We start from the raw sequence: 12,380 nt of genomic DNA, 5'->3' as shown, positions 1-12,380 counted from the left end.
CAACTCTGATATTGCAGTATGACCACAGGTTTAGATAGTATGTAATTGAATGGCTGTGGCTCCCTCCCTCTGCATTCAACTGATTTAAAGAAATCTTCTAGGTTATGTCAGACACTTCTTAGTCTACATTATGATCTCACCTTCAGATCCTGCCACTTGAATAAACATCTTGCTTTCCATCCATCCTTAAGGTATCTGATTTATGAGACTCTGGTTCCCCTGTCCTTTGGGAGATATTGGTTACTCTCCTACCACCTTGCAAAGACTCCAGCCCTATTTAAATTCATGTTTGCTTATCCAACAAATAGATATTGGATTATTACTATTGTTTAGTTATGGGGACAAAATTGAAACAAGATCAGTATATTTCCTAAGATTATGGACCCATGACATCTTTCCCTCTAATTGAGAAGTGAGGTTAGGTATATTAATTTACTCATTCAAATCACTATTTGGAACAAAGTGCTTGGATTTATTAAATCCTCTGCTGAGGCTCAAGTTATACATTTTCAGTGCTCAGAGGATGCTTACAGTTCAGGTTGGCAGTCAAACATCAAGAGAAAAAAATGTGGCCTGATTTAATAGAAGCAATATTGGGTGATATTGGATCATAAAAGGGTAAATACTTGGTAGTGTTAATGATTATTCAATAAAATACAATATGACTTAAGACTTACAGAACAATTAATTAGGTGTTATCAATGAGGAAATGAGAACACAGTTGGAAACTTGAAATACTCTTATTGTTCAACACATTATTCCATGAGGCTGAAGAGGAAGTACTAACAGGAGATGAATCTAAATTATGTGCATTAACTAAGCCACCAGGATGCCAACTGAGAGATTTATAAAATATTTTATCTGTAGTTCAATTCAGTTCAGTCGCTCAGTCATGTCCGACTCTCTGCGACTTCATGAATCACAGCACGCCAGGCCTCCCTGTCCATCACCAACTCCTGGAGTTCACTCAAACTCATGTCCATAGAGTCGGTGATGCCATCCAGCCATCTCATTCTCAGTCGTCCTCTTCTCCTCCTGTCCCCAAACTTTCCCAGCATCAGAGTCTTTTCCAGTGAGTCAACTCGTCGCATGAGGTGGCCAAAGTATTGGAGTTTCAGCTTTAGCATCAGTCCCTCCAATGAACGCCCAGGATTGATCTCCTTTAGAATAGACTGGTTGGATCTCCTTGCAGTCCAAGGGACTCTCAAGAGTCTTCTCCAACACCACAGTTCAAAAGCATCCATTCTTCAGCGATCAGCTTTCTTCACAGTCCAACTCTCACATCCATACATGACCACGGGAAAAAACCATAGCCTTGACTAGACGGACCTTTGTTGGCAAAGTAATGTCTCTGCTTTTTAATATGCTCTCTAGGTTGGTCATAACTTTCCTTCCAAGGAGTAAGCGTCTTTTAATTTCATGGCTACAATCAGCATCTGCAGTGATAGTTAAATTATAAAGTAAACACTCTTATATTACAGAGACACCTCTTAGCTCCACAAATTTGCCATTTCTCTTTATATATTATAGAGCTGTTAAAAAGAGCTTCCCATCCAGAGACCAAATTCCGCATTCTCTTTTAAATCTAGTTGATGCTATATAATTACTTCTTACTCAAAAACAGTAGTTGAGGTGATATGGGTCACCTTAGACCAAAGACTTGGAAAGCACATGTTCATATTCACCTTCCATCACCCATTGCAGATGCAGAATATCCTTAATCCCTTTGGTCACTTTAGACCAAAGAATTAGAAAGTGCATGTTCAGTTTCACCTCCCCATCACTGATTGCAGATGCAGAGTATGCTTGATCCCTTTGGGGCAAGGTCACAGAGTGGGTGGAGCCTATGTTCCTAAATCACCACATGGAGGAGAACAGCCATGTCAAACACATCTTTTAGTCTTACTAAATAGTATCTTAACACATATGTTATTTGGTGAGTCTGTATAATATTCTAAAGAAGTTAAAAGATTTGTAGTTGCTACTAAATAAATAGCAAGATATCAGTTTGGTTCTACATTCCACATCACTGCATTTATCTTCTCAGAAAAGAAGTTATTCAGTTTCTTTTCCATGTAAATGCTATGCTATAAAACTGGAGTTCCTAATTACAGTGAAAATATCTTTTTACCTTTTTGTCCTCACATTTTCTATGCATTGCATTGACCAATACTGTTCACTTAAGTACAAAAAGGTTGGGGATCTACAAACTTTACTGACAAGCTCATACTTGAAAAGATTTAATATCCCTACATGAGTGATTTGGATTATAGCTGAAATTGAAGATATTTTTTCCTTAAAAATTTTTTTTTCCAAATAATTGTTAAGAGTCTATAAGGATATGAGCTTGGTATGCACTGGGGCAAGAATGGTTGCTTTGCACATCTCCAAATCATTATTCTTTATACTCTAAACAAGAACATCCTAGAAATGAGGATAAATAAGCAATTTTAAGAAGAGAAAGTACAAATGGCTAATAAATATGAAAGAGGTTTAATGTCATGAACTATCAGTTTCTAGACAAGTTAAAACAGAAATGCAATTCCACATATAACAAATTGGTATAAATACCAAAATTCTTATGTGGAAGAGTAGAATGCTCTGATAATTCTGGTGGGAGTATACATTGGTTCAACCACTTTGGAAAGCAATTTCCCAATATCAGGTCAACGTAATAACGACATGGACCTCTTGAGTCAAGAAGTCCTGGTTTTCAGTATATACACTATAGAAACACTTGTACACAGCAATGCTGGTGCAAGAATGTATATTATTTTGAAAAAAAAAAAGAATGTATATTAGAATGTTGTTGGGAATACAAGAAGGAAGGAAGGAAAACAAAACTTAAAAATTCATCAATAATAAATTGAGTAATTAAATTATGATATATTTACAAATGGAACAGAAAACTACAGTATTAATAATGTAAATTAATATATATGTTTCCTGATCCAAATTTTAACAACAGCAAAAATATGATACATTAGTTGTGAATACATACCTATGTAGGAAAGGTATGAAAACACAAATAGAAAGAATAAACAATAAATTTAGCCCACTGATTATATATCTAGGAGAAAATAAAGGTTAATGAATTAGTCAAGTGGCCTCAATTTAACTGTAATGTAGTAGTCTTTTAAAAAACAGTAAAGTTTCTGAGATGCATTTTAAAAATATTAACACGTTAAAAATTTCAATGTGAAATACATGTCTGTGTCATTATTTTTGCTACTTTTGGTTTATTTGCTTATGTCACTTTAGCAATACATCTTTATAGTTTTAAACATTTATGACAGATCCCGTTTTTTTTTTTTTTTTTTTTGAGCATCTGAATAGATCCCATTTTTAACATCAGTTCAGTTCAGTCACTTAGTAGTGTCGGACTCTTTGCGACTCCATGAACCACAGCACGCCAGGCCTCCCTGTCCATCACCAACTCCCGGAGTTCACTCAAACTCATGTCCATCGAGTCAGTGATGCCATCCAGCCATCTCATTCTCTGTCGTCCCCTTCTCCTCCTGCCCCCAATCCCTCCCAGCATCAGAGTCTTTTCCAGTGAGTCAACTCGTCGCATGAGGTGGCCAAAGTATTGCAGTTTCAGCTTTAGCATCAGTCCTTCCAATGAACACCCAGGATTGAACTCGTTTAGAATGGACTGGTTGGATCTCCTTGCAGTCCAAGGGACTCTCAAGAGTCTTCTCCAGCACCACAGTTCAAAAGCATCATTCTTCGGCGACCAGCTTTCTTCACAGTCCAACTCTCACATCCATACGTGACCACAGGAAAAACCATAGCCTTGACTAGACAAACCTTGGTTGGCAAAGTAATGTCTTTGTTTTTTAATATACTATCTAGGCTGGTCATAACTTTCCTTCCAAGGAGTAAGCATCTTTTAATTTCATGGCTGCAATCAGCATCCGCAGTGATTTTGGAGCCCAAAAAAATAAAGTCTGACACTGTTTCCACTGTTTCCCCATCTATTTCCACTGTTTCCCCATTTATTTCACATGAAGTGTTGGGACCAGATGCCATGATCTTCGTTTTCTGAATGTTGAGCTTCAAGCCAGCCTTTTCACTCTCCTCTTTCACTTTCATCAAGAGGCCTTTGAGTTCCTCTTCACTTTCTGCCATAAAGGTGGTGTCATTTGCATATCTGAGGTTATTGATATTTCTCCCGGCAATCTTGATTCCAGCTTGTGCTTCTTCCAGCCCAGCGTTCCTCATGATGTACTCTGCATATAAGTTAAATTAGCAGAGTGACAATATACAACCTTGATGCACTCCTTTTCCTATTGGAACATAGATCTTTGTTTTTAAACTTAGTCACTGCTTAAACCATTTCACATATTCTTCCCAAATGATACCCAAATTAGAGAGAGTCTCCTTTAGAAACTACTTGGATAGTCACCATTTGTAAGCTCAGTAAGCTCGTCAATGTGAAGAACTCTGTCCTTTTTATGCTGTGTAGCTAGTATCTATCTAACAAAGTAACAGCTTAGTTAAAAAATATTTCCAAGTGTTCTCACTGATAACTGGTACTCTCAACCAAATGTTCATACTGTAATGGAGAGTTGATTAGATTTATCCCATTTCAACTGTTTTTTAAAACCATTTCACAACATTCATTGTTATGTACTTCTGGCATGTGACAGACAAGGATCTGTGAGGAACTAAAATACATCAATATTTGAGATATTTATCCACTTCCTGAATAAACTAGATAGAAACCTGTATGTGTATGTGTCCTAAGTCACCTCAGTCATATCTGACTCTTTGTGGCCCTAAGGATTGTAGCCCACCACGCTCCTCTGTCCATGGGATTCTGCAGGCAAGCATACTAGATTGGGTTGCCATGACCTCTTCTAGGGGATCTTCCTGACCTAGGGATCAAACCCATGTCTCTTATGCTTTCTGCACTGGCAGACAGGTTCTTTACCTCTAGGGCCACCTGAGAAGCCTGGAAACATATATAACTAATGACAAAAAACCTGCATGTGGCACCTAGTTGTTCTCCTGTTTACTGTCAAACTCTTTTAACTGGGAATTCAGTCTTTTGTTGATGACTAGCTAGAAATCGGCTTTCAGGTTTCACCAGAGCCTGGCTGATTTTGCTTCATTTTGCCCTCTGGTTGGATTTCATGCTTGTCTTGGCAGGTCATTTCCTATTCATGTAGACATCTCTAAAGATGAACTGGCTGTAGGGATGCTTCAGGGGTTTAAGGCTTCAAATTACAAAGCTTTCTGCCTGAAATGCTCTTGCATCTATCCTGCTTTCACCTGCCTCTCCAACTCATCTCTCACACTCTATTGATTATTAACTCCGCACCTTGGCACATGCTTCTTCCTATGTTAGGAATGCCATTCTCTGTTTCTTTTTTATTTGGCAAGCATCTAAACCTATCTGGCAAGGCCCTACTCAGCCATCACTCCTTCTCTCATAACGTCCTTGAATTTTGCAATCCAGAATTTTCATGACCTAAAACAAGAAAGCACAAAATCCAATCAGTTTGTTCTAACATTCGGTATCTTCCACAAGATGTACAACATACTAATTCATCAATTTGATGGAGTGTTTCTAAGTTTTAAGCAAAATACAAGGTATTAAAGATAAAAAGGTGTCACCAATATGAACTGTCTATAAAGAGCTTTGCTTGGTGTAGGTGAATCCAGCATCTTAGATGCACCATTTTGATGTTGTTTTAGTCCTAAGTCATGAGTCACACTTGTGGCTCATTGGTAAAGAATCCACCTGCCAATGTAGGAGATGCCATTCAATCCCTGGGTTAGGAAAATCCCTTGGAGAAGGAAATGGCAACCCACACCAGTATTCTTCCCTGGGAAATCTCATGGCCAGAGGAGCCTGGTGGGCTACAAGTACATGGGATCTCAAAGAGTTGGACATGACTGAGTAACTAGCAAAAATAAAGAGATAAAGAGCTCACTGGATAATGGAAAAGACCAAACACCAAACAAACAAGCAAAACCCAACCTGTATAGCATAATGGGCTCATATATAAATTTAGTCTATAAGGCAATAAAAGAATATCAAGGATCAAGTAAATAACTTAGACTGAATCATATATGGTTTTCAACAAAGGGAGGGAAGAAAGAATAGCAGGAGCAAGGCGACAAAGGAATGGGAAAGAAAGAAAAATAAAAGGAAGATATCTTTGAAAGGAAAATTTTCACAGAAAAGTTTTAATTTTAGAGTTAAGTTTGCACAATAGAAGACATTCACCAGACAGGTAGTAACATCCAGAAATACCGGAAAGATTGGGAAAAATACATATGAAAAGAAAGGATGAGACAAGGTATACCATTCACAATACATAAATAGGTAGGGCTCAGATCCAGCTTTTACACAGGGATTATGTATATATGGCTCTGCTCTAAGACTGACATAAAATGTGGAAACTAAAAACTTAGTGGACAATGACTACTTGGTCTCTGCCATTTTGTATGTGTGAAACTAAGTAAATAACATGGCCAAAGATGACCACAACAAGGTCGCAAGAATGTACAAACTGACCATATCTAACACAGTGTGTGAATACTAACCTAGAGTGGAAGTTCCTTGAGAGAAGAGATTTTTTTAAAAAATCTTGTTCAATGCTGAATTGTTAACCTCTATGATGAAAACTGGTATATAAAATGAATTTCAGAAATATTTATGAAAATGATACTAGCATGAATATAGCCAGTGTAAAATAAAAAGGAAACAAAAGTAAATATATTCATGTAAAATATCTGAGAGCAATAACTGTAGTGCTTCCTTTTTCAAAATCCTTTTTCCCCATATTTATTCATATATAATTGACATATAACATTATGTAAGTTTAAGGTGTATTACACTTTGATTTGGCATACTAGCATTGCAAAATTACTATCACCATAGCTTTAGCTAACACCTACTATTACATCACATAATTAGCATGTCTTTCTTGTTGGAACTTTTAAAATTTACTTTCTTAGCAACTTGCAAGTATATGACACAGTATTACTAACCATAATTACTATACATTATTAGATCACCAGAACTAATTCATCTTATAACTGAAATCTGTGCTCTTTGACTGACATCTCCCCTTTTCCCCATAGCACAGCCCCTGTTAACCACAATCCTTGTCTCTGTTAATATAACTATGTGATTTTTTCTTAATTCCACATATAAGTGAGATCACGTTTATTTGTGTGAGAACTATTTTTCTGTCTGACTTATCTCATGTAGCATAATGTCCTTAAAGTCCATCTGGGTTGTTACAAATAGAAGGATGTCCTTCTTTCTCATGTCTGATAAATATTCTGTAGTGTATACAAACTGTGCTTCCCAGGTGGTGCTAGTGGTAAAGAACTTTCCTGCCAATACAGGAGACAGGAGACTCGCGGATCCCATCCCTGAGTCAGGAAGATCCCCTGGAGGAGGGCACTGCAACCCACTCCAGTATGCTTACCTGGAGAATCCATGGACAGAGGAGTCAGGAGGGCTACAGTCCTTGCGGTTGCGAAGAGTCAAACGTGACTGAAGCAGCTCAGCACGCACGCTAATGATATTAAACCATGTCTTTAATATCATTCATCCTTTCACAAACACTTAGGTTGTTTCTATATCCTGGCTATTGCAAATAATGCTGCTATGACTACAGGAGTGCAAATGTCTCAAGTTTCTGTTTTTATTTCCTTAGAATACGCAGTACGCCTACCTTACCCACAGTTTCACTTTCTTCAGTTCCAGTAACCCTTAGACAACCATGGTCAGAAAATATGGAAAATTGCAGAAATAAACACATCATAAGTTTCAGATGGCATGATCCTCTGAGCAGCACCACAAAATCTCAGAATGTTCGGCTCCACTCTTCCTGCATGTGACTCATCCCTTTGCCCAGAACATGCCGCCTGTTAGTCACTTAGCAGCCACTGGGTTATCAGAGAGTCCAGGTCTCACAGTGCCTGTGTTCAGTTCAGTTCAGTTCAGTTGCTCAGTTGTGTCCGACTCTTTGCAACCCCATGAATCACAGCATGCCAGGCCTCCCTGTCCATCACCAACTCACGGAGTTCACTCAAACTCATGTCCACAGTCGGTGATGCCATCCAGCCATCTCATTCTCTGTCGTCCCCTTCTCCTCCCACCCCCAATCCTTCCCAGCATCAGAGAGAGTCTTTTCCAGTGAGTTAACTCATCGCATGAGGTGGCCAAAGTATTTCAGTTTCAGCTTTAGCATCAGTCCTTCCAATGACCACCCAGGATTGATCTCCTTTAGAATGGACTGGTTGGATCTCCTTGCAGTCCACGGGACTCTCAAGAGTCTTCTCCAACACCACAGTTCAAAAGCATCAATTCTTGAGTGCTCAGCTTTCTTCACAGTCCAACTCTCATATCCATACATGACCACGGGAAAAACCATAGCCTTGACTAGATGGACCTTTGTTGGCAAAGTTAATGTCTCTGCTTTTTAATATGCTATCTAACGTTGGTCATAACTTCCCTTTCAAGGAGTAAGCATCTTTTAATTTCACGGCTGCAATCAGGATCCGCAGTGATTTTGGAGCCCAAAAAAATAGTCTGACACTGTTTCCACTGTTTTCCCATCTATTTCGCATGAAGTGATGGGACCAGATGCCATGATCTTTGTTTTCTGAATGTTGAGCTTCAAGCCAACCTTTTCACTCTCCTCTTTCACTTTCATCAAGAAGCTTTTGAGTTCCTCTTCACTTTCTGCCATAAGGGTGGTGTCATCTGCATATCTGAGGTTATTGATATTTCTCCCAGCAATCTTTATTCCAGCTTGTGCTTCTTCCAGCCCAGCGTTCCTCATGATGAACTCTGCATAGAAGTTAAAAAAGCAGGGTGACAAGATATAACCTTGACGTACCCTTTTTCCTATTTGGAACCAGTCTGTTGTTCCATGTCCAGTTCTAACTGTTGCTTCCTGACCTGCATACAGGTTTCTCAAGAGGCAGGTCAGGTGGTCTGAAATTCCCATCTCTTTCAGAATTTTCCACAGTTTATTGTGATCCACACAGTCAAAGGCTTTGGCATAGTCAATGAAGCAGAAATAGATGTTTTTCTGGAACTCTCTTGCTTTCTCCATGTTCCAGCGGATGTTGGAAATTTGATCTCTGGTGCCTCTGCCTTTTCTAAAACCTGCTTGAATATCTGGGAGTTCATGGTTCACATATTGCTGAAGCCTGGCTTGGAGAATTTTGAGCATGACTTTACTAGCGTGTGAGATGAGTGCAATTGTGCGGTAGTTTGAGCATTCTTTGGCATTGCCTTTCTTTGGGATTGGAATGAAGACTGACCTTTTCCAGTCCCGTGGCCACTGCTGAGTTTTCCAAATTTGCTGGCATATTGAGTGCAGCACCCTCACAGCATCATCTTTCAGGATTTTAAATAGCTCAACTGGAATTCCATCACCTTCACTAGTTTTGTTCGTGGAGATGCTCTCTAAGGCCCACTTGACTTCACATTACAAGATGTCTGGCTCTAGGTCAGGGATCACGTTATCGTGATTATCTTGGTCGTGAAGATCTTTTTTGTACAGTTCTTAAGCAGCCCTTATTGCATTAAATGGTCCCAAATCTCAAGCGTAGTGACACAGTAATTCGCATACACCAAAGAGAAGCAATTAAGTGCTTCCTTTAAGTGAACAGGTGAGTATGTTACTAGTAAAGGTCATTAATTCCTCGGGAATAAAAATAGAATCTGGGGAATAAAATAAATTCTGACTCTTTTTTCCCATTGTGCCATATGCAGAGGCCCCACATCTGGCACTTGAGACCAGAACACCTTTGGCAAAATGGCAGTGCCTGATGCCTCAACAGGCAGGCTGAAAACCGTGCCACCTGACTCCTCAGCTGGCAGAATGTTCAAGCTCTGCGCATGAGCCCTCAATGCAAGGTGGCGTCAGCAAGCTGTCTACAGAGACATTAAGACCTTTCATATGGATCTTCAGCCATCAGCTACTGGCCTGCAAGAGCCCCAAGAGAACCCCGCCCCCTACTTCCACTGTGGAGAAAGATATAAAGCAGCTCTGGTGGCTGCCTTCCCTACCCTGAAGAGACTGTGCTCTGGAGCAAGAGTTCTCTGGTGTCCACTCTCCATTCTTCAGTCAGCAATGAGAACTTTCCATAGATTCTGAAGCGAACTCAGTCTTGTTCTATTGGATCCAAGGACACAGTCAGAAGGACCCTTGTTGGAGACCAACTCAGGCGGGTCCATAACAAAAGACAGGAAAAAAAAAAACATATGCTGAAGTAGCAAACATTTCCAGTAAGAAAGAATTGTCTATGGCTAAAATTGTGAGAAAGGAAAAAAAATTCGTGCTAGTTTTCTTGTTACACCTCACACCGCAGAAGTTACAGCCACAGTGTGTGATAAACTTTTAGTTAATATAGAAGGGCATTCAATTAGTACAATAAGGTATTTTGTGAGAGACTATATTCACATGGCTTTCCTCATAGATCAGTCGGTAAAGAATCCGCCTGCAATGCAGGAGTGGCACCAGCAATGCAGGAGTCCATCTGCAGTGCAGAAGACGGGGATTCAAATCCTGGGTCCAAAAGATCTTTTGGCAAAGAAAATGGTAACCCAGCCCAGTATTCTTGCCTAGAAAAATTCCATGAACAGAGGAGCCTGGTGGGCTACAGTCCATGCGGTTGCAAGAGTTGGACACAACTTAGCAACTAAATCACCACCATATTTACATAGCTTTTATTACAATATATTGTTATAATTGTTCTAGTTTATTATTAGTTATTATGAATCCCAACAATGCCTAATTTATAAATTAAATTTTCTTAAGGTATGTTTGTATAAGAAAAATATTATATATAGAGAGTCTGGTACTGTCCTTGGTTTCAGGCATCCACTGGGGGTCTTGAAACATATCCCACACAGATAAGGCCACTACTGTATACCCAGAAATGGGATTGCTGGATACTATGGCAGTTCTACTTTTAAGTTTTTGAGGAACACCCATACTGTGTTCTATAGTGACTGCACCAATATACGTTTCCACCAATGGTGCAAAAAGTTGTCTTTTCTCCACAGCTTTGTCAACCCTTCAGTTCGGTTCAGTCACTCAGTCATGTCCTACTCTTTGTGATGCCATGGACTGCAGTAAACCAGGCTTCTCTATCACCAGCTCCCAGAGCTTACTCAAACTCATGTCCATTGAGTCAGTGATGCCATCCAACCAACTCATCCTCTGTCATCCCCTTCTCCTCCTGCCTTCAGCATCAGGGTCTTCTCACATGAGTCAGTTCTTCGCATCAGGTGGCCGAAGGATTGGAGTTTCAGCTTCAGCATCAGTCCTTCCAATGAATATTCAAAACTTATTTCCTTTAGGATGGACTGGTTTGATCTCCTCGCAGCCCAAGGGACTCTCAAGAGCCACCTCCAACCCCACAGTTCAAAAGCATCAATTGTTCGGCTCTCAGCTTTCTTTATAGTCCAACTCTCACATCCATACATGACTACTGGAAAAATCAAAGCTTTGACTAGATGGACCTTTGTCGGCAAAGTAATGTCTCTGATTTCTAATATGCTGTCTAGGTTGATCATAACTTTTCTTCCAAGAAATAAGCATCTTTTAATTTCATGGCTGCAGTCACCATCTGCAGTGATTTTGGAGCCCCCCAAAAAGAAAGTCTGTCACTGTTTCCATTGTTTCCCCTTCTACTTGCCGTGAAGTGATGGGACCAGATGCCATGATCTTAGTTTTCTGAATAATGTCAACTTTTATGATCTGCTATTATTTTGATAATAGTCTTTCTAACAGGTATATATCATTGTGGGGATTTTTTTAATTTTTATTTTATATTGGAGTATGGTTAATAAACAATGTTGTGTTTCAGGTGTACAGCAGAATGATTCAGTTATGCATGTATATGTATCTATTCTCTTTCAAATTCTTTTCCCATTCAAATTATTATATAATATTGAGCAGCATTCTCTTCACTTAGTTTTGTTTTGGGTTTCCCTCATTATTAGTGAGGTTGAGCACCTTATAATGAACCTATTGGCCATTTGTACATCTTCTTTGGAAAAACTGTCAATTAAGTTCTTCTCATTTTTAAAATGGATTCTCTGGGGTTTTTTGTTATGATTTGTAAGAGTTATTTATATATTTTGTGTATTTTCCCCTTATCAGATATAGTTGACTTGCAAATATTTTCTCCTCTTCCTCAGGTTACCTTTGCAATTTACTGATGGTCCTTTGCAAAATCTTTAACTTTCTTATCATTATTTCCTTCCGTTTTTACTTAAGAATCAAAATGCTAAACCTGAATGAATCCTACCACCTATTTTCTCTTTAGGTTTACATTAAAAGATTCACAACTCTGTGGTAAAAATATTCAACCAGATAAGGTGAGTGTGT

Source organism: Moschus berezovskii, chromosome 12, assembly GCF_049115385.1.
Source record: "Moschus berezovskii isolate FMDL1 chromosome 12, NW_MosBer_1.0, whole genome shotgun sequence".
NCBI classification, from domain to species: Eukaryota; Metazoa; Chordata; class Mammalia; order Artiodactyla; family Moschidae; genus Moschus; species Moschus berezovskii.
Note: the sequence above shows the minus strand (reverse complement) of the source record.